We start from the raw sequence: 22197 nt of genomic DNA, 5'->3' as shown, positions 1-22197 counted from the left end.
GATGCACACTCAGCCGTCTGGCATGGCTTACGTGCAGTTATGGAGAAAGGCTCTGGCTCAGCTTCTGGGTTCCTTGGAACTCTGGGGGCCTCTGGCGGAGGTGTGGGCTGAAGGACAGAGCACTAGCTTTGTAGACCGATAGACCTAAGGCCAAAGTCCAGCTCAATAGTATGTTCTTCATGTGACCACAGAAAAGTTGCCTATCCTCTCTGAACCATAATTTCCTGATCTGTAAAATGGGGCTATATGATACCCACCTCATAGCAGTGCTGAGTGATTCAATGAAATTATGCTTATAAAGCACTTGGCAGATGTTCAAAAAATATCAGTTCCCTCCCTTCTGAGGTAGGAACCTCGTCACAGGTTCACAACAGTAATCATTTGAGTCATATTATGATGGTGCTTATTCAACTCTAATAGAATCAGGTGCAGAATTAAAATACGTATTTAAATATATGCTTGTTTTACCTTTTACATGATGCAAAACAACCAGTTCTCCCATCCTAGATGGATATGCTTTAAAAGATAATTGATTTGCTCAAATTAGATAGCTGTTTTGATGTCTTGTAGACACAACTTGAGTGTTCATGTGTTACGTGTGGCCTGGTACCGTGAGAAGACTTCAGAAATGCTACGGCCTGTACGTGATGGAATAGTCAAAACATGCCCATCCAACCAGTCTCCCGACTTGCTATGTAACCCCTTGAGACCCTGTGAATCATAGTTTATAAACAACTATTCATAGATACAGGTATTTCCCCTAGGGTATTATTTATGCAAGGCTGCTGGGAGCAACTTTTTTTGCCTTGCTAAGTATTAACGCCAGCACCTGGCCCACAAAGGCAGTGCTGTGGAGGAGGCAGAAGGATCCACTTTGGAAGAGGGGCTGAAGAGGCCCCTTAGCGAGCGGCGCCAGGAACAGTCAGCCTTTGAAGAAAAGTCTTCCTAAGGAACAAGGACCAGGTGGCCCTGTGGTCCTCCGTGGTTCATGAAGAGCAAGCTGCCACTTACTCAGCTTTGGGATTCTGCCCAAAATGGATTTCCACATGAAAGATTAAAAACAAACGAAAACAAAAACAAAAATGACAAATTGATCTCTGTGTTGCTGCCTTTCCAGTCTGCTCAGATGTGAACCCTTCAGTGCCCATCCCAGGAGTGCCTATTTTCACATTGGAATTCTTTCACTCAATAAAAATATTTCCAAAATCTTACATATTTAAAAAAATGCAGCCGGTAACCATTTTTGTTTTTTGAACTGGCTCACAGTAAAATAGATTTCTCACCTTTGATCTAGGTGAAAGAGCATTGAGTTCCTACTTGTATTATTCCATTTTCTCTATCTCAAACAGGAACAAAAATCCTTCCATTCACTCATCAGTTGAATTCATCAGTTCCTTGACTTGAGCAGCTGCTGGACACTGGGGATCCCAGATGACTGTGACAGAACAGCTGGCCCGGAGGAGCTCATTTTCTAATTAGGGATGATGGTGGAGGGAGAGGAACCTAAATTTTGAAATAGACAATGATGATAGCATGACAATAAAATTACGTATAAAGGTTAAGATAGCACAATCGCTAGTAAAGACAACCCTGGGCTTTCCAGAAAGGCTTCCACAGACAAGGTGAAGTTTTGGTTTGGTTTTGAAGGCCTGGTGAGGGTTTGCCAGTCAGGCAAAGGGGACACGGATGATATTCGTGAAGGATAGCAAAGGAATGGTATATGGTAAAGGAATAGAGTTTAGAACCAAACACTATGTTTGGGGAATGGCATGAGGCTCTGTGTGGCTCGGGTAAGGAGTAACTATGGGAAGGTGGGAGGTGAGAAACAAGAGGTGGAACATCTCTGAGATAGGTAACAGGAGTGACAGGCTCCAGGTGGCATTGTCAAAAGAACACTGCCGACAGTGAGATGGGCCTGAGTGAGGTGAGGCGCTAGTCAGGAACGGTCCAGCTGAGAGAGATGGAGTTCCTGAACAATGGCAATAAGCATGTCGAGGAGGAGGTGATAAGTAATCAGAAGTCATTTAAAAAGGTGAAGTACTATTTACTATCGTAAAAAGATATTAATTATTGCTATTATTATCTGTCCTAACTTGGAATCTTAGCCCCAGCGTAGCAAATATTTCCTGTGGCCAATCTAACACACAATGCCATCTACAGTAGGTGTGTGCAACCATCAACAGTTCTCTCCTGACTTCCCCGAATTTATTATGAAGCCTATTTGTGGAAAAAGCTTGTTTTAGCTTCTTTAAACATCGTAAAATAAACTTGATTGCCCCTTTGATTTTCTTTAAGTATCCTGCAGAAGACCATTAACTTTGTTTCCAGCATGAAAGATAATGTCAATACAACTTTTGTGGAATTGGTAAAGTGGTGAAATTTAAGGATGTGGCTGAAGATGCCTGTGATTTCATAGCCTTTTCACTTAGATGAGTGAATTGATGGCTTTGCCACAGCATGCCAGGCTTATGATCAAATGGACTCCTGCTCACGTTTCTTTTAACCTTCATTCGAAGGACTTGAGTGGCACTCGTAATTAGATATGTAAACATTTGTAAATATACCTTGGATTTGTCAATGATTCAATTCAACATTTTGACCAAATACCTATGCTAAATCCATAATGAAACAGCTGAGGAAATAATTTCTGGAAGAGTTTTTTCTGTTCCTCAGTGTTCCTCAGGCAGGAAGCCACAGGAAATAATGTATTGTGGTGCATATTTCCCTGCAGGATTCGGTGTGTCATTCACTGTGCAGAATTTTACTTTCCTGCTGCCTGTAGTTCACATTTTTGTACTTGCTTTTCCCTCCAGGATAATTTGATGAAGTCAGTTCCTCAGAGATAGAAAACGTCTTTTTATTTTTTTAAGGCCAGCTTCCCTCACCTCGCCCCCATTGAGAGATAAACATGGTTAAACAGGAAAGATTTAAGTAGTTGGAATTAATTATTTTGACATATGAAATAACCATGATTGCAATATGAAATAGTCATTAGATAATTTTACTAATCTAATAAGATAAGTGTTTTTGGTTAAATGAAAATAGGGTCTGTCAAAATTGGAGCAGTTTAAAAGGTAGTAAATTAGAACCTGGAATATGGAAATGAAACCACCCTTTTCTGGGAGAACCTCACTGTTATTTTATTAGGTATGGTTTTTACTTTAAAGTTTCTCTGCATTTCTTTACTTCTCACTTCCCTGCACCCTTTCTTTACTGGAGAGTGAAACATTTTCCCCACTCTTAAATGGGAAAGTGGTAGAACAGAATGTTTTTGTCAGAACTAATATTCTTGTGTCAAGCAGCTTTTTTTTTCAACACCTATACTGGAGGTTTTTCAACCCTGTGTGTGCATTGGAATCACCTGGAATGCTTAAAAAAATTGCTGAGGCACTGGACTCCAGCCCCAGAATTACTGATTTGGTTGGAATGGGGTGGGGCCTGGCGTTTCTTAAAGGCTCCCAGGCCGACTGTAACATCCGGCAGAGTTGAGACCACGGGCCTCTGCTGGCCTTTGTGCAGGCACCCCAGGCTCATTTCCAACCTGCCCGACTTGACTTCCCTGTCAGCCACTTGACAGTCAAGTGCGGCGGGCTCAAAGGGAGGGGCCCAAGACGATTTACTCAGGTGCAGGAAAAATATGAGAACGTCTACCTCTATTTTTTCATCTCATCCTCTAACGATACCTGTTTTTAAAATTTTTTATGGGGCACATACTATATTAGTACAATAGACTTTTTTTTTGGTAGATGGGGCTGCACTATCAAAACGTTCACTGCCTTTGAGAGAGGCGCAACACAAAACATCCTTTTTCGCATTACTACATCTCTCAGTTCTTTGGTGTCACCAAGAGCAGCTCGAATGTTGGCTTTGTGTCTCCTGATTGCTACAGAGTCTTCTAGAGCTATGGATGGAGTCTTGCACAATCTTTGTCCTCCCCTCCACAGCTGTATTATATGAAAAACCAAATAACACAGTCTCTCGTGCTGGATCTTTGCCCTTCCCAGAGTTCCTGATACAGCTTCATCTCCTGGCCCCTTCTTATGGTAAAATTTTCTCTCGCCCTTCTAAACTCTTCTAAGATGCACAAGCACTTTTGGGTATAACAAACAGAAGGAGAGACTTTAATATAAAAATGCCTTCAAAATATCTCCTGATATTAAGAAATTGTTTTTAAGGTATAATAATGATACTGTGGTTATTTAAAGGGAATCAGTGCTCCCCCCCCCCCCCCCCCAAATCCCCCTCTGACATCAGACACTCAAACCAAGTCACTGGCTCCAGGACATTTTCACCTAGTTTTGCCAGGCAGCCCGGCCCCAGCGCACTCCTCCTCTGCTGTGGTTCTGTTCTCGGGGGCTGGGGTGCCAGCAAGGCCAAAACTGCAGCTTCCCTCACTTCTTTTGTGGGCTGGTTCTTGCTCTCTGTGCTCTCGCCTGAAGTGTCCTATGTGCTCTGCGTCTCCCAGCCTCCTGTCACCACCCTGCATAAGGGGGTTTCAGGTATTTGCAGATGACCTTTCTGTTCCCTCTGCTAGGCCCAGTGGAAACCACCCCTCTTCCGTGTCCCCGTGAAATGGAAAGTCTAGATGCAGGCTTCAGAGTTTCTGTTGGGGAAGTTTCTAGGATGCCTATTGATTTTCGAGTTTTTGTACTCAGGAAAATTATGAGTTGCTCCAAAATTCCCTAATGTATCTTCGTAATTCTAATTAATCCCTGATATTTGGAGAATGTCAGGGTTTTCAGATAACTTGGATATATGCCATCTCATTTGTGTAATCATTTATTGTTCTCTTGTACTGCACACGGCACCTGCTTGGCACTTCCTGTAACTGTAGGTGAGAGGGGCCGCTCTCAGCCGTGTGGACGCAGGCTCCATTCCACTGTCCAGATCTTGTTGTTTTCCTGACAGCTTTCTGGTCCCCCATCCCCAGCGTGGCTCTTAGGTGTTGCGTCACCACTTCCCTTTCCCCTACTGCTCTGTGACCTACCACGTGAAGAGTGTTGGTCAGTGTGAACGAGCTAGCATCCCAGGGTTGGCAGCTGCTTAGTTCTGACCTATAGCTGGGTCTGGGCTGGGGACTGAGAGGGAGGGGCGGGAGCTGGAAAGGGGAGAAGAAACCCATAATTGTTCCCTTTCTCTTCTCTCCTTGCACTTTCAGTTTTAGAGAGACTAGAGGCAAGTCTTCTGCTGGCAGGGGGGCCTCCACTTAAGCTTGGGTTCCAAGGACACTAGGAGAACTGAGCTTAGGGCCTCCCAGCCCTGCTTGCACCCTCAGGACTGAGACCAAATAGGGGAAGGGTGGAAAGGAGGAGGCACCAGCTCGGTTCGGGGCAGTCCTGGGAAGAGGGGGAAGAAACGGGGAGAGAGGTGGGAGAGACAGTGAAGAGCGAGAAGAGGAGAAGGGAGAGGAGGAGGACATATTTCCATCTGTTTCTCACGTTAGAAAAAGCTGGGTTATCCTGTGCCTTATTTCATTAAAATGCATTTCATAGACTTCTGATGAGATATTTAAAATGTCCAAATGGTAGGTGAGCTATTGATATGCTAGGATTTTGTGGGCAAAATGAGGCAATTTTTCAGATATTTCCTAAAGCAAGAAGTTCCTGACATTGAGGAGACAGCGATTTGTTGACCGTCTTTATCCAAATTTGCTTCCCAGATCCTCAATAATATATTTCATATAATATATATTTCATATCAGGTTGGTGTTTTGACTCAGTTTTCCAGGTCATTGAAGGTAATTGCTTAAAACTCTTTCTCGTGCCTAGACAGACAAGACCTATATGTTGATAAGTTTGGTTTGTTCTTTTTATATAAATCCTGGCAGGAGTATATAGATAACATTTATCTTTTTTATTGCAGTGATGATATGTTCGCTTAAGGAAATCCAGGAAATACGGAAAAAATGCAAAAGAGAAAACTAAAAGGCCCAAACCTTAGGGAGAATTACTATTAATATTTGGTGTGTATCCATCATTCCAGACAGACTGCTGTACATACATCCTTTTCTCCCCAGTGGGGATCGTGATGTTCATTATACTCAGTATCCTTCTTTTCATTAGCACCATACCGTAGACCTGGTCCTATGTATACAACAGGATTTTTTAGAGTATATAACATTCAGAAAATGCACAAATTGTAAGTTTGCAGCTTGATGAATGTCACAAAGTGAACACACCATGGTAACCAATAGAACACAAGAGGCACCTCAGAATTGGAGCATCCCAGCATCCCAAAACCCTCCTTCAGCCCCTTCCAGACACTGTGCTCCATCCCAAGTGTTACCACTATCTTGACTTCTGAAGCAGACTTTTTCTCCCTGGTTTTGAATTTATGTAAATAGTATATTTATAAAATAAATAGCATATTCATAAAATATTTATAAAAACTATAGCATGTAGTTGTTGGGTTTGGTCTAGTTTCTCTTATCAGTGAGTTGTGAGATTCATTCAGTTTTTGTGTAAGGCTGTGGTTTGCTCATTCATGCTGTTGTGTAGTATTCCATTGTATGCGTACACTGCAACTTATTTAGCCATTCTATTCTGGATGGACATTTGTGTTGTTTGCCCCTCCTGAGCTATTATGAATGTGCTGCTATGAATATCTTTGCACGTACCTTCTGGTGGACATACGCACTCCTCTCCTCGAGACTGGACTGCTGCCTTACACGATAGGCATATGTTTAGCTTTACTAGATAGTGCCAGACGATTTTCCAAAGTGGCTATAGCAATCTCACACTCTCGTCAGTAATGTATAAGAGTCCCACTTGTGTCACATTCTTGCCAACACTTGGTATTTTCAATTTAAAAAGGTCAGGCTATTAAAGGTAATTGCTTGAAATTCGTCTTTTTGCTAGACAGATAAGGCCCATATGTTTATTCTTTTTGTATAAATTCTACAGGAGTATATAGATCATATTTATCATTTTAATTAAAATGGTAATATGTTCACTTACAGAAATCCAGAAAAATTTTGGTCATTTGGGTGGGAGGGAAGTGGTATCTCATTGTGATTTTAATTTCTATTTCGTATGTTTCACAGACGGTGGATGTCCTCCTTTGTGAAATGCCTGTTCAAGGCTTCTGCCTGTTTTCCTCTTCAGTTGTCTGCTTTTCATGCTGGGGGTGGTTGGAAGAGGAGGAGTAGCATAGGAGTTCTTTGTGTCATTGGATGAGTTCTCCGTCAGGTAAGTGCTACAAATATCTTCTCCCACTCTGTGGCTGCATTTTCACTCTTGGTGGTGACTTTTCATAGAATAGGAGTTCTTCCCTTTAATATAGTCTAGTTTATCAATATTTTTCTTTCATGGTTAGTGCTCTCTGTGTCCTGTTTGAGAAATCTTGGCCTATTTTGAGGTCTTGAGGATATTCTGCTATGTTTTCTTCTAAAAGTATTATTCTACCTTTCACATTTAGATCTAAAATACATCTAAAGTTGATTTTTATGTACGCTTTGAGGTAGAGGATCAAGATTTTTTTTCATATATGTATCTAGTTGACCCAGTGTCATTTATTGAAAAGACCATTCTCTCTTCACATGATGTGAGTTTTACATGGGTCCATGATATTCCATCACATAGATGTGCCATTACCAGTTGAGAGAGCATTTTCTTAGATATTCTGCCTTGATATTTGGCCTGAGTGACTTTCAAAAAAAAAAATTACTGAAGTGAGTGCTAAAGTGCTTTATTCTATGAAGAATAAATATCGAGATGCTGAAAACAGCCAAGCATTTGTTAACATACGATAAAAATTATTCATTATAATTCTGAATTGCCTATTACAAGCCAAATAAAAGGTAGACTTTAAAAGGTTAATTTTGACTGGAGGCTTGTATAAATTCATATTTTGGGGGGCTTAGGTTAATTCTAGTTAACAATGACATTGATCTTATTTTATTAGATGTACATTAATCAGCTGAATAATTAAGCTACTCTTTATGTTTTGAAGACCAGTTTTGGGAGTGTAACAAAATTATGTGCTATTTACCAGAGGAAACTTGGTTTGAGAATAAATCACACTATTAACATTTATTGTCATCACACTGCTAGTATTCATTCCCTCAAAGACTTATTTTGAGGTCACTTTATTTTAAAGGTATTAGAAAAATGGAAATTTATGAAGATTTATTTGACAAAGATGGCCATGATAAAAACTTAGCTTAGGAAGTGGGTTCTGCATATTCTGATAGTATACATGTGAACTTCATGACTGAAATTTAACATTTTCACATGGTTAGAACAACCATTTTTCACGGTTAGATTTGTTAGGATAAATCTAATCAAAAAACATCAAGTCAGTTTCCCAAATGGACTTTAAATATAACATAGCCCGGTATTGGAGGAACTTGCTGTTGGTCTTATTTTTAGCTACTGGGAGAGTGTCAGTGGTGTTAATTAGCCTTTGACATGGATTTTCCCCTCTATTAATTACCTGTATTATTATGAAGTCTAATGTATTTGATTTAAAAAAATTAATCTTAAAATGCTTAGTAGTTCTGCCATTTAGAATGGTTGTAATCAAAATAAGCAAGATGGCTTGGTGATGAGTAAACTTAACTTTTTTGCACTTGATTGAGCAGAAATTATTAATTTTAATTTAAAATGTCTAACTAATCCACAGTGCATAAGAAAGCATTCAAATTGAATTTTAACCTTTAGAACAGACTTCTTATTTTTCATAGAACTTATATTAGTATGTATTTGCACATATTCATCCTTTTGTGTATTAACTGTTTTTAACTCTGTTGAAATTATTTTAAGGTGAATAAATGTGAAATTAGATTTATTGAGACTCTTGCACCCTTTACTTTCACATGTCCAAACCAAACTATTGCGTCTTTTCAAAAATCATATCCCCTTATTTATTTAACGAAATGTAACTGGAAGCCAGAGTTCATGCCAGCAAGGCTTGTGGGTGATAGAGAGTGATATAGACCAGAGCTTCCCACAGTATTTCATAAAATACTGGTTCACAGGATTTAAGCAGTGCTATAGTCAAACAAAACAGATGACATACAGTGGTCAAATTAATTTGGAAAATAAACGTTAATCAGGTTTTCCAAATTCTGAGCTATTCAGAGCCTTTGATATACTCACGTGCATTGTGAGTGCCTAGGTGGTGGTAGGGTGGGGGTGGGGTGGGACAAGTATAAGAGAAGCAGTGCTTCCTAAACTGAGACTTCATGGTGACTCCAAGGTCTAGCCCAGCGTTTCTGGAACATTCTTCAAGAAATGTTGGTTTATAGAAGTCTACTTCACCCTAAGGTCACCAGTTCAGCCTAGTCCCTAACCACTCCCCCAGCCCTCCAAAGGCCCCAAGTCCAAAATAGATGGGATAATTTTGGTGCTTTTCTCTGCCTTATATTCCTGGACTGAAAAGTTAGTCTAATCCTGGTTTCTATATGGGAGGAGTTTCAGTCCCCTTTATGTCCTTGAACTAGATCTCAGCCAGTCCCTTCCTTCCTTCAACATATGTTTATGAGCTCTTTCTCCTCTCTCAGCCTGAAACAATCTTGCCCTGCGTATTCCTGGGCATGACTGACTCCTCATCCGTTTTTGCTCAAATGCTATGATGAGACCACTTTATCTTATGTTGACCCTCCCCTCCCTTACCTCTCTTCAGCACACTGTGTCATTTTATTGTCTTCATGGCACTTCATAAACATAGCTGGAAATATTTATTTACGCATTTGTCTATTTGTTATTTGTCTGATTTACACCCCATTCTCAGGGACTTTGTCTCTCTTGTTCTTTGTATTCCCGATTTCTACAACTGTGCATGACACACAGTGGGCCCTCGGAAGGGCCCAGACTCTGTAGTCAGGGAACACACATTCTAAAGGGAGAGAGATACAAACATGGAATCCCATTGTTACCAGCTGTGCTTGAGATAAATGTAGGCTGTTATGGGACCTCCAAATAGGAACTCTGCTCTTTGGCAGCGGTGATGGGAGTAGACAAAGGGTGTCACAGAAGGCTTCCTACAGGCAACCTCTGAACTGAGTCTTGAAGGCCAACTGGGACACATAATGTTTTTGGCCAAGGAAACAGCCTGTGCAAAGGGCCGAAGGTGAGTGAGATGATTCAGGCAGGTGCAAGTGGTTCGGGGAGGGCCGTTGGCTGGCAAGGCAGGCAGGAAGAGAGGCTGACAGGCCTGGAAGGTTGTGCTAAGGACTTGGGACTTTGTTCTGAATTTACTGAGGAGCAGTGAAATTGGCAGGATTGTAGTCATGTTCAAACTGGTATTTTATTTCTGGCAGCAGCAAGGATGATGGACAAGAGGGGAGGCCACTTTGAAGGCTTTGAAACCAGACAATTAGTTAGGATTTAAGAGCCCTGCCATGCACTTTGCCCTATCTCTCCTTGCCTTGTAGTTGTTGCTTTGGTGGAAAACATCTTTTCTTCTGTAGCCACATGCTGTAATGCTACCTACTGTTTAAGGCCCAGCTTGAATGAAGGAACCTGGGTACCGTGGGCCAAAGAGAACCAAGTATATAACCCTGGATCTGCTTCTGAGGGTACGTGGCAGAAGAGTATCCTGACCATTCATGCATTTGTTCTGGGCATTTGAGACTATGTAGAACTATTCAATATTTTGTTGTTTCCTATATGCCAGACACCAGGTGAAATGCTATAGTTACAAGGATTATCTATTTCATCCTCACAACTGCCTGTACACTACGTATTATTATTAGTTTTACATTATGGATTAATCACCTGAAGCACAGTTTTGTAAATAAGTTGTTCAAAGTCACACCACCATTAGTAAAAATTAAAATTGGAATCTTGGAAGGTTGGTACTAGAATCGTAATAATGGCATTACCTTGTAAAGAGCATTAGACTAAAAGTCAATATAGTTGGATTCTAGTTAATAACTAAGAGCAACCATATATCCAGCTCAATAATCCAGTAAGATGGGTGTTATCATTCCCATTTTAATAGTGAGGATACTGTGAGTTAGAGGGTTTACATTAATTGTACAAGACCACATAGCTTGGGATTTGAACCCAGGTCTATAGAATTCCAAAGTCAATGATTTTAACCACTTAGAAATGCTCTTCCTGGCAGCTCTGGTACTGATTCATTTGAATAGTCTGTGACTTAAAACTCTGAGGTCCCAACTCTGTCGTCTGTAAAATGGCAGAATTGCACTAGATGGCATCAAGGATCCCTCTACTCTATGATCTGTGGTCTAAGAGCACCTGGAGCCCCTGTTGATTTCTCTCCCTGTTGTTCATGTTCACTGCTTTGGGCTGGAAGCACTACTCCTTGGATAGTGAGAGAGGTATGATTAAAGATGATCTGGATATGTAGCCTGCAAGATGAGCACAGGGTAGGGAGCTGAGAGCTGTCTCCCAGCAAACAGGAAACTAAAAAAGGAGTTGAGGTGATGACAAACCCAAAGCCAAGCTCCATACAACCAATGTATTGGAGGAGAACGCTGGGGAAATGATTACAGAGTTTCAACGTTGCTCAGAGGCTCTATAAGTATCATGAGGAAATAACAAAAGATATGTTAGTGACCAGTGCATGTGGCAGGTGTGGTGCAGGAATAGGGCTGAGAATGGACTCCAGTGAAGAAAAACCAGGGCTTAGCGGATAGTCTGTTGAGACAACATTGTGTTGAGAATAAAGGTGGAGAAAAGCAGGTCAGTTGGGTGACACCTGATCAAGGCAGCTTGTCTAAAATGGAAAGCTCACATGCCATCTGGGGACATTTCCTAGGAAATGTGTTTGTAGAAAACCAAGCCTTGGTAGATAAGTTGCTGGGAAAGCTTTCTGGGGAGAAGATGCAGGTCATGTTATGTGGTTAATTATATCATATTTTTTTGGAGCTTTGAGGGGTACAGTTAGCAATTTGCCTTCTTAGAGTTTTCATGTCAGGGAAACAAAAGTATAAAAGATGAGAAAGGGTGAGGTTTGAAGGGAGTGAAGAAAAAAAGTAGGAAAATAGAAACCTTTGTTGTGCAATCCATGTACAATACAACTGCAATAGATCATTAGGAAGGGAGGCCCCATTCCTGGGTCTCGCAGGCCTTGCTACAATTGCTTAACTGTCTCTGCCTGAAATATTGAGGCAAAGTTGTAAAGACAACAAGATGTCATAGACCCCGAAACGTTCTTGTACTGGGGTACTTTTCTGCATTGTAAATTTGATGAGATTCAGTTCTTTTTAGAAAGGTAAGTGTAGTCAAGTTTTCAAAACTGGGGCCTAATAATTAGAGACGTCCATTTCATTATCTTTCTGTCTAATTTTCTCCACATCAAATAAAACTCATTTAAGTAAGGCGTGCTTAACATATATTAGAGAGACTGATTACAAACCAATTAATGTAAAAAATGAAGATTAGAGCCATTTTGACATGTAGATGAAGTGATAGAAAAATATAATTTACATTTCTAGGGTCCCAAATGCTACGAAATGTAGTTCTGAAAATGTGACCTGTGATAATGACATAACCAACCAAACTTCTAAGTCACAGCTAGGAGTATGTGAAAATAAAAACAGGCATACAGAAACTGTTTTCAGGTGAATGATGATATAAAGTAAGATAATTCTCAGGAGGCAAATGCATTAATAATAAGGTAGAAACTTGAGACTTTACAGATGTTTAAGAGATTGGGAAAATATGGAGCCTTCCTTAAGCAACGTAACACACATGACACTGCTGATACTCACTGGAGCCTCGGTAAGCCTTTCTTTTTCTCCCTTTCTCAGCCTCTAAGTAGTGAACATGGGAAAAGAGAGACTGTGGGCTTCCCTATTCCTCCAACACTTTTGGACTTTATTGGACTGAAACCAGGTTTATGCGAAGCTCCTGTGGGGAAGAGAACCAGTGTCTGCAGAGCCAGGACGATCCCTTTCAGGAAGGGGCAAGCAATGTGGCATATGATATTTATCAAGCACCTGGTTTGTTCCAGGCCCTTTACTATGTGTCAGCGATTTCATTTTATGCTCACAACAATCCAGTCTCCATTTGGAAGATGAGGAACCATAGAATTAAAAGTGTAAAAGTTTGCCCAAAGTCACATAGCTGCTAACGAGGCAGGGTTGAGGATTGTCTCCAACCAAAATTACACTCTTTCTTAAACCATCAACCCTTCAAGTCATCATGTAGGCCATGAAGGGGCACCGTGATGCAAGGGCTGGATGGCGGTGCAGGAAAATCACCTGGCTAATGAGCTTCAGGAATGATGCAGAAACAGTACTTGCTCTCGCCCTACAGACCTTCCAGCAAAACAAGAATCATCCTGCTTTTCTTCTTGCAAAGATAATGCAAGTTATTTAAACCTATGGACAAGTAAAAAGAAGAAAATGAAAGTCACCCAAACCCAGAGATAAGCAGAGTTAACATTTTCCTTATATCTCTCTAATGCTTTCTTCTATGCTTATGTATTTATAAATACTATGTTTATACAAACATATATTTTACAAAAAGTGATCATAATGACTTACTTGATTTGCAAATTGATTTTTGCTTATTCAAACAGATGGCCTGTGAATGAAGTTTTTCTACCTTGAAATTATTAGGACTGCGTATTATGACAATATTTTGATAAACAATTCCATTTGCATTAAGGAAAGTGTAACAATATTTAATAGTTTTATTAAGGGTGCCAGAGGAAAAGTAAAAGTGAGTGTTAATGCTATTTATAACTACTAAAATATTACTCATTATGGAAAGCATAATAGCCTAATCTCACACAAATTTGATGTCTAATGCTAATATCAGCACTAAAAAGGCTGGCTCCACAAAGTCAAACTGTATTTCCTTTGAAACTGAGATTTTTATATACTGTTAATCAGTGAGAAAGAGCAAGAGTAACTTCTTTTCAGACATTATGAGGCCTCAAATTATGTTATTACATTGGTCCTGCTGAGAGAAATGATATTCAGAAGAGAGTAAGTGACATACTAGTCATCTTCTCCTCTAGGGTGCTCCAAGATCTAGCTTCGCATCAGATAAGGTCGTTAGGCTATAATGTATTCATACATCCTGAAACCCTTCACGGGTTTTAATGAGGATCTCTATAAGAAGCACAGACATGACTTTCACTCCCACATTTGTGAGAAATGCTACTGAGGACAGTGTCTACCACAACACTCGAGGCCCCCAATATTAAACTCTTTGAGTGAATGTGTTTTAAATTTCAGTGCTGGGGCGGGGACTGTCGTGCTGAATAACTCAAATACTTCTTCCTTCATCATAATGACAGCCACTCGAATGACTGTGATTCCTAACCTCCCCATCGCCAACCAGGAAGCTTAGAGCCAAATTTGGTGCCAAATCAAATAAATTATGTGAACGTGTTTGCATTTCCCTCTTTCATGGTATTGTTTTCTATTTCCATTTTATTACCCTCCTGGTTATAATATAAAGGACAATTCTTCCTTATTTCTTTTCTCTCTTAGGAAGCCAAAGCAAAGATCTTTTTGTTAAAGAAATGTAATATTATAGATACCATGTTTTACCACTTTCCTAAATTATCTTATTCCTTTCAATTTGTGTGTGTGTAATCTCACAGGATTTTCCTCTCCATCTTGGAATTTAGAAAGTGAGTCTGGGTAGCAGGCTGTGGCTCTCTTTTCAATGATCCCTCCCAGCCGTTAGGGAACCCTCTTGACCTGAACACCAGCACCTCCCTTCAGCTCGCAGAGACCTTCTTCTCTCACTGCTTTGAGGACTCCTCCTCCTTTATCTGATCTAGTCTCCCGTGAAGCTAACTTTTTCTTGGAATTAGACACTTGTGAGGTGGCCGACTCATCCCCGTTTGCCTGGGACTCTGCCAGGTTTAGTGCAAACCAGGACGGCTGGTTACCCTACCCTTAACTAAGCGATTGTGTCCTTGAGGAAAGTGGTTTTCAAACTATTTGTCGTGACAGAAGAGTTTCTCATTTTTAATTTCTAATCTATTTCAATTTTAATTTCTAATCTATTGTGGACTGATTTTTTGAAAATACAATAAGAATAAATACAACCAAAATGAAATGCAAAAGACGTACAAAATGCAGGTCCAATTTAAAAAATTACTATTCGATTCAAAAGACATACAATTACTCTGTCAAATTTCCCCGGAAGTTTTAAATGCTTTCTCTCAGGTTCTGTACAAAGCTTGGAAGATCCGGTGTCACCTGTGGACCACGCTTTGAGCAGCCCTTCTCTAGGATTTCTGTCATCTGCTCTGGTAATCCCTTCCGTCTCCTCCAGTCCACATTCCGCTCTCTCCAGCCTGCGCTAAATGCCTCTTTTGTGTTCAGATACCCCATTACATTAAGCTGTGCGCTTCTTGAGGGAGAGGCCTGGAATCTTACTTATCTTTCTCTGCCTGACATCCACCATGCTGCCAGGCAAGGAGTTTGTTAGGTGGTTGTATTCATTCAATATGTATTGGAGCTGAAAGAAATTTACAAAGTTTTAGTTACGGTTGTTTTGGGGAGCGTGAGATGGCGGGAGCTATCCTTCTTTTTTCGTACTTTTTAGTATTTCCTAAATTTTTTCTCACACACGTACTACTTTTTAAATGGGAAAATGTAAGCATTATTTTAATTACTGATTCTGTGGAATAAGTGGCATCTACCTCATGGCTTGTGGTCAGTAAAAATCCCCTTTCACAGTGTGGTTGAATTGTAGGACAGAGGCCAGCTTGTGTTAGAAAAAGAAAACAGCACTAAATAATCCGTGTCTTCATTCAGGAACAGAATCCTATTCTCATCTTATGTGGATTGGGAAAGTCATCAAGAGATTGAAATGACTCATTTTAGGACATAGTCCAGGAGATAGTCTACCAATTTTTCCCTGAAAACAGAGGATAGAAAGTGTTTCCTTTTCTCACTGTGTCCCTCTTCGAGTGGCCTGTGATGTTGTCAAATTCAGTAACCACCTGATTTGCTTTTTTCAGTGCTAGAATGCTGGCTGTGGTCCTTTAAACTGTGAGCAATGGGGCCCTGACTTCCCTAATAGACAATAACGCTGTTTGAACTGGCAGTTAATCAGTTTAAAAGGGACTTATCGGTAACGTACAATATGACTAATTTAGCAGCTAAGCAGTTTCATTGTGATCTCGGTGTCAGTGGAATTCCTGTCACCTAGCCAACAGTTAAGTCATATGCGTAACTGTTGGGTGACATCATCGTGCTGCAAGATTATTGGCTGCAGAAACGAAAAAAAAAAGTTTCCTGGACTGTCAGCCTTTCCGGTATCTGAACGAACAACTTGTCCTGTTACTGCAGTACAGCCAGAGAGCAGAGTGAAAATGTGAGGTGAAGAGGCCGGCTTTCGGTGTGTCATTGAAAACTGCAGTCTGTGGCACCAGGGAGACTCCCCAGCCTGCCTGGTTGTGAGCTCTCTTCCCGGGAGCGGGAGCGAGAGGCTGAGGCAAGGGCACTCTCCTGCGATGAGGGCATTTAATTTTCCTGAGAACTTGAAAGGAGTAGTTTAAAAAATGCAGCTCACCATCTGCTGTACACATAGACACTGAAGAGACGGTCAGCTGGGACCCAGTTGAAAACCTTTTGTGGTTGAAAGCCTGGCTCATTTCCAAGGGAACTGGTAGTTCAGGTTAATCACCACAGAATACATAAACTTTAACTTTATTTAATTGTACAAAGTATCAAGCTTTAAGATTACCCGTTGAAATGCATAAAAACTGGAGCTATGGCTTGTTGGAATTTATAATAATAATGGCTAACATGTATTGTTTACATATATGAATGTAAGTACTTTACATATATGAATTTATTTAATCTTACGAAGTAAGTACTATTATTATCACCATTTTACAGATAGATTTACAGAATGGAGGCTCTGGCCTCATATAGCTGGGGGAAAATAGAACCAGGATCTGAACCCAGGGAGTTCAGTGCCAGAGTACATAGTCGTAACTGCTGCCCTCCGCTGCATCTTTTATCATAAATAATAACAGAAACAGCTTCTATTGCTACTTCCATCTCCTGAATGCTTTTTATGTGACAGGCACTGCATTATCACCAGCATACCCTTCCATCAACTCTGTGAGATAGAAACTATGCTATCGTTATTAGTCCCATTTGATCGATTAGGAAAGTCAGGCACAGAGATACTAAGTAGAGAGTAGGTAATGAGAGTAGGCACAGAGAGTAGGTAATGAAACAAGGATTCAAACCCAGACCGTCTAATCCAGACGCCATGCTTTTAGCCACCACGCCACTGCTTTTCAGAGCTGCTGTCGATTGAGTACCCGCTGGTGTGTAATCCTCACAACAATCCTGCAATGCCTGCTATACCTGTAATCCACAATAATACCTGCATTGTAGGTGTTATTATCCCCAATTTATAGAGGAGAAAACCGAGGCTGCAAGAGATTGAGTAAGTTGCCAGCTTCTAAGCAAGTGAGCCAGAATTCTTCCAGCTCCATTGGACTCCCCATACCACATCACCTCTCAAAAACCCAAAGCCACAATTCTGATGCAGAGTGACAGAACATGTGTCAGGTAAAGGGCAGGGGTCTCAGGAGTCAGTGAGTGTGAGGAGTGATGGCTTGGTCTGGGCATCCCCAAAGGGTAGGGCCTGGTAAAGAGATGCCAGAAGGGTCTGATTAAGGAGCGTCCTTCCTTGAGTGCACCCTTTCCACTTGTGGATTCTGGGTGATCTCCTGAGTGTGGTGAGCCATGCCCCGCTCTCCAGTTCCCTTTCTGTTTTCGTTCCCCTCGATATTTCTAAAACTGCACTTCTCTGCCCTCCTTTGTTTGGTACAGAACCTCGCACATGCTCAGTTCTCTTGCCTTGTAAGGGTTTCCTCCCCACCCCCAAGCCTCCTTTCGTTTCGTAGCACATACTCAGTTCTCTGGAATGTGGCCACCCATAAGCATGACACACAATTTCAAAGGGCTTTAGAAATGAATGTGATTAGTGAATTTAATTTTGTTAAAGGAGAAGCGTATCAACACTGCACATGTGTAACCTGTTAATTTTACAGTATCTGTGTCCTGCCTTCAAGTGTAACATTTTTAAAGTCTGAAGTCACAATAAAAAGCAAAAACAAACTAAAAAAACAAACAAAAGATTGAAAAATAGTTTGAATATTACAAAAGTGTTCATCTTTAAGTTTTCAAGAGTAAAGAGACCTTTTTGAATGTTTTACGATTAAATGAAAGCAAATGTATTTATTTACTCATTTAAGGAATATTTATTTGGGGGAACTAGAGAATGAAAATATGTATGACATGTCCTGCACATACCTAAATGCTTCAAAAACAAACTCAGGGGCCGGCTCCATGGCCTAGTAGGTGAGTTTGTGTGCTCTGCTTTGGAAGCCCAGGGTTTCCTGGTTGGGATCCTGGGCGTGGACATGACACTGCTCATCAAGCCATGCTGAGGCAGCGTCCCACATAGCAGAGCCAGAAGGACCTACAACTAGAATATTCAACTATGTCCTGGGGGGCTGTGGGGAGAAGAAGAAGAAGAAAAAGATTGGCAACAGATGTTAGCTCATGTGCCAATCTTTAAAAAAAACAAAAGGAAAACAAACTCAGATGCCACAGGAGTGAAACAACTTGTGAGAGAGGGTTGGTCCAATGAGGACGTGAACTCTCTGGATGGAATAATCAGAGAAACTTCTTGAAGGAGTAGAGATTTGGCTGGAACTAGAAGAACTGGTAGAATTACAGTAGGTTGATATTAAAATTTAAGGAAAAGACAGTCCATACAGGGAGCTAACGTGGGACAAAAGGACAAGATGACGGTAAAAGGCCAGGAACCCTTCTCTAGGGCCCACAGTTATTAAGTCACATGAGAATCTTCTGTAAAATCCATGGGGATGACCAGTTACTAGAGATTAGGATGTAGTAGGAAAGTGTGTCTCATCCCAAAATTAGGAAAATGAGAAAAGGAAAACTCTTAAGACACTGATATGCTATGAACTGGTCGTCTCCTGGACCCACGAATCTCCCTTTAGTGAAGGTAGAGAAGACTCAGCATCCCAAACAACTCAACAGCACCCAGAAGGTGTGCTCATCTAAAACTCACTCTGATGATTCCCCGTGGACAGGGAGTCTACCCTTGAGTCATCTGACCTTCTCAGTGACCTCAAGTCAATTATTCCATCTTCTCTGGTCTGAGTCCATGTTCCTGAAAAATGACAATGTCGTTCTATTCAGAGAGTGGGTAAATACGGCATGGGAACCTCTCTCATGTGCTGTTTGTGGTCCCAATCAGTGTCTAGAGATGACTTTATCATAGCCAAGGCTGCCTTAAGAAAAATGAGTTCATTTTGGTTCTTGGATCACTAAGAGCTTTGGGATATGGTCCAAAGGAGGTCACTTCACTCATTCATTTCTTCATTCATTGATCCATTGAGACATTGAATAAGTGCCTACTGTGGTTGTCAGCCTCTAAGCCCAGTAATCTCTGCTTCCTGGTATGCGTGCCCTTTGTAGTGCCCTTCCACATTTACCAGGGTTGTTCTGTATGATCAATAGAACACAGCAAAAGTGATGGTATGTCAATTCTGAGACAGAGTATAAAAAAAAAAGGTGGCTTCTGCCTTACTTTCTCCCTTAGACCACTTGATCTGGAGGAAGCCAGCTGCCATAGCATGAGGACAGTTAGTGGACTATGAAGAGGCCCAGGTGGTTAGGAAGCGAGGACCTCTGCCAATAGCTGAAGAAGAACTGGCCTTTTGTCAACAGTTCCGTGAGTAAGCCATCTTGGAAGCAGATTCAACAGCCCCAGGCAAGCTTTTGGATGACTGCAGCCCTACCTGACACCTTGATTGGAGCCTTGTGAGACCCTGAGCCAGAACCCACCCATCTAAGCTCCTCTTGGACCCTTGACCTCAGAAGCTGTATGAGATAATAAATGTTTGCTGCTTTAAGCTGCTAATTTTGAGGTTTTTTTTTTTTTTACATGAATAACAAATATGCTTATCATTTGTTTATTCCTGTGCCAGGTGCTGGGAATGATTATAACTTAGATTTTTGTCCTCTAGATGCTGTTTTTGTACAACAGCAGCTATATAAGCACCTACTTACCAGCACAGTACCACAGATGCTACAAGGGAGATCCTTTACCAAACGCCACAGTATCCAACAAAACTGAAGATACACATACCACCAGAAAGGTTATCAGAATCCTGCTCCTAGACATGCATGCAACAGAAATAGGTGCACATGTACATCAAAAGACGTGTATATGGATGTGGAGAAAAGGGAACCCTCCTACACTCTTGGTGGGATTGTAAATTGGTGCAGCCACTATGGAAAACAGTATGGAAGATCTTCAAAAAATTAAAAATAGAACTGTTACCAGTTTCGATTCCCTCTCATGGGACTTAAACCCACAATTAGAAGGGACCCAAGGAAGAACCCAGGGCTGGAGGACCTTGAACCCACAATCAGCCCTTTTCTTCCTCAGAGGGTGTCTTTTCTGTTCGGTATTGCAGATTTGAAACAAAACTGAGTGTTCAACACTACAAGCTTTATTCAATGGCCAAAGAATGGAGAAGCGGGAACTAAGTTCACAAATCAACTTCTCAGCCCTTGGGGCGACCCAGCAGCCGTTGTAAGGGGTCAGGCGATGGAGAGGAGAGCAATTCACAGCAACATGGGGACCTGGGCAGGCTTTTCTGGGAAATGAGGTTGCCGTCCGTCTTTGGTCCTTATGTGGTTTGTTTCCATTGTTGTCATGGCAGTTGTAAACTGTCATGGCACTGGTGGGTGTGTTATGTATCATGATAATATATTACAATGAGTGAATAATAAGCTGCGGGGTCTATGTCAGGTTAAGTCAGACTGCCAGGTTGCCTTCAACTGGTTTTGACTGGTTTCGACTATATGTCTCAGCCATCTCCTCCTTCCTCTCTTTGTGGTTTCCTGTAAGCTAAAGATAATATGTTAGGCTTGTTCTGAGCAGGGTTGTGGTTAATGTCTTATGGGTTTGGTGGGCCAGGTAACAGAATTACCATATGATCCAGCAATTCCACATCTGAGAATATATCCAAAGGAAACAAAAACACTAACTTGAAAAGATATCTGCACTTCCACATTCATAGCAGCATCATTCACAACAGACAAGACATGGAAGCAACCTAGTGTCCATCGACAGGTGAATGGATGAAGAAGTTGTGGTGTATATGTGTATATATACATATACACAATGGGATATTACTCACGTGTAAAAGATGAGGCAATCCTACCATTTGCGATAACAGGGGTGTACCATGAAGGCGTTATGCTAAGTGAAATAAGTCAGACAGAGAAACACAAATCCTGTATTTCACTTATGTGTGGAATCTGAAAAGAAAAAGGAAACCAAACTCATAGAAAAAGAGACCAGACTTGTGGTTACCAGAGGCGGAGAGTAGGGGAGAGGAGAAATTGGAGGAAGGTAGTCAAAAGGTACAACCTTCCAGTTATAAGGTAAGTTCTCGGGAAGTAATGTACAACATGATGGCTACAGCTGACACCGCTGGATGATATATAGGACAGTTGTTTAGAAAGTAAATCTTATGCGTTCTCATCACAAGGAGATTTTCTCTTTTTATTGTATCTATATGAGAAGATGGGTGTTAGCTGAACCTATTGTGGTAATCATTTCACAATACAGGTTTCCCTCACTATCCCAAAGTTCACTTTACACCTCTTCGCTTTTAAGAAAGACTTACATTAGGGGCCGGCCCAGTGGCGAAGTGGTTAAGTTCTCACGTTCCGCCTCAGTGGCCCGGGGTTCGCCAGCCAGGATCCCGGGTGCAGATCTACGCACTGCTTGTCAAGCCATGCCGTGGCAGCATCCCACATATAAAAAAAAAAAAGCAGAGGAAGATGGGCACTCATGTTAGCTCAGTGCCAGTCTTCCTCAGCAAAAAGAGGAGGATTGGTGGCAGATGTTAGCTCAGGGCTAATCTTCCTCAAAAAAGAAAAAAAAAAAGAAAAAAGGAAAGACTTACATTAGTACCTGTTTTTGTTAACCTAAAGAAATCCGAAGAGGATTTTTGCTTTTACAAAAAAAGATGTGAAAATAGCGTTCAGCATTTTTTTTTTGCGGCGAGCCGGTTATGGAGGCTAAGCAGTCAAGCATACTGTCGTATTTCAAGCCAGCCACATCAGCCACAGCAGACAAGGAACCTCGACCTTCGACATCGAGGCAGCAGACATAGAAGACGGTGTAGACGTCAGTGACTTGCACGCCCTGATGGATTCGGACTTCGATGAGATGCTAA

General features: G+C 41.2%; 2 long non-coding RNA genes across 14 annotated transcripts in view; one reads left to right on the top strand and one right to left on the bottom strand.

Annotated features, from left to right (window-relative positions):
* Positions 1–19862, top strand: part of LOC102150363 (uncharacterized) — a 34907-nt gene extending 15045 nt beyond the window's left edge. For 8 of the 13 annotated variants that reach the window (XR_002800840.2, XR_011427078.1, XR_011427084.1 and 5 more), the window contains 3 exons: positions 5863–5962; positions 7043–7187; positions 19542–19862. This is a non-coding gene — a long non-coding RNA (uncharacterized lncRNA). The remainder of the gene's footprint in view (positions 1–5862; positions 5963–7042; positions 7188–19541) is intronic. The other 5 variants (XR_011427076.1, XR_011427079.1, XR_011427077.1 and 2 more) reach the window with 1 other exon arrangement.
* Positions 19863–20435: 573 nt separating this feature from the next.
* LOC138918099 (uncharacterized) lies at positions 20436–22064 on the bottom strand. Its single transcript, XR_011427075.1, has 2 exons — positions 21925–22064; positions 20436–21739 (listed from the first exon to the last, which is right to left on the bottom strand). It is a non-coding gene; the product is annotated as an uncharacterized lncRNA (long non-coding RNA).
* Positions 22065–22197: the final 133 nt, after the last annotated feature.

Source organism: Equus caballus, chromosome 16, assembly GCF_041296265.1.
Source record: "Equus caballus isolate H_3958 breed thoroughbred chromosome 16, TB-T2T, whole genome shotgun sequence".
NCBI classification, from domain to species: Eukaryota; Metazoa; Chordata; class Mammalia; order Perissodactyla; family Equidae; genus Equus; species Equus caballus.
The sequence above is the reverse complement of the archived record's forward strand: the minus strand, read 5'-3'. Positions and strand labels throughout refer to the sequence as shown.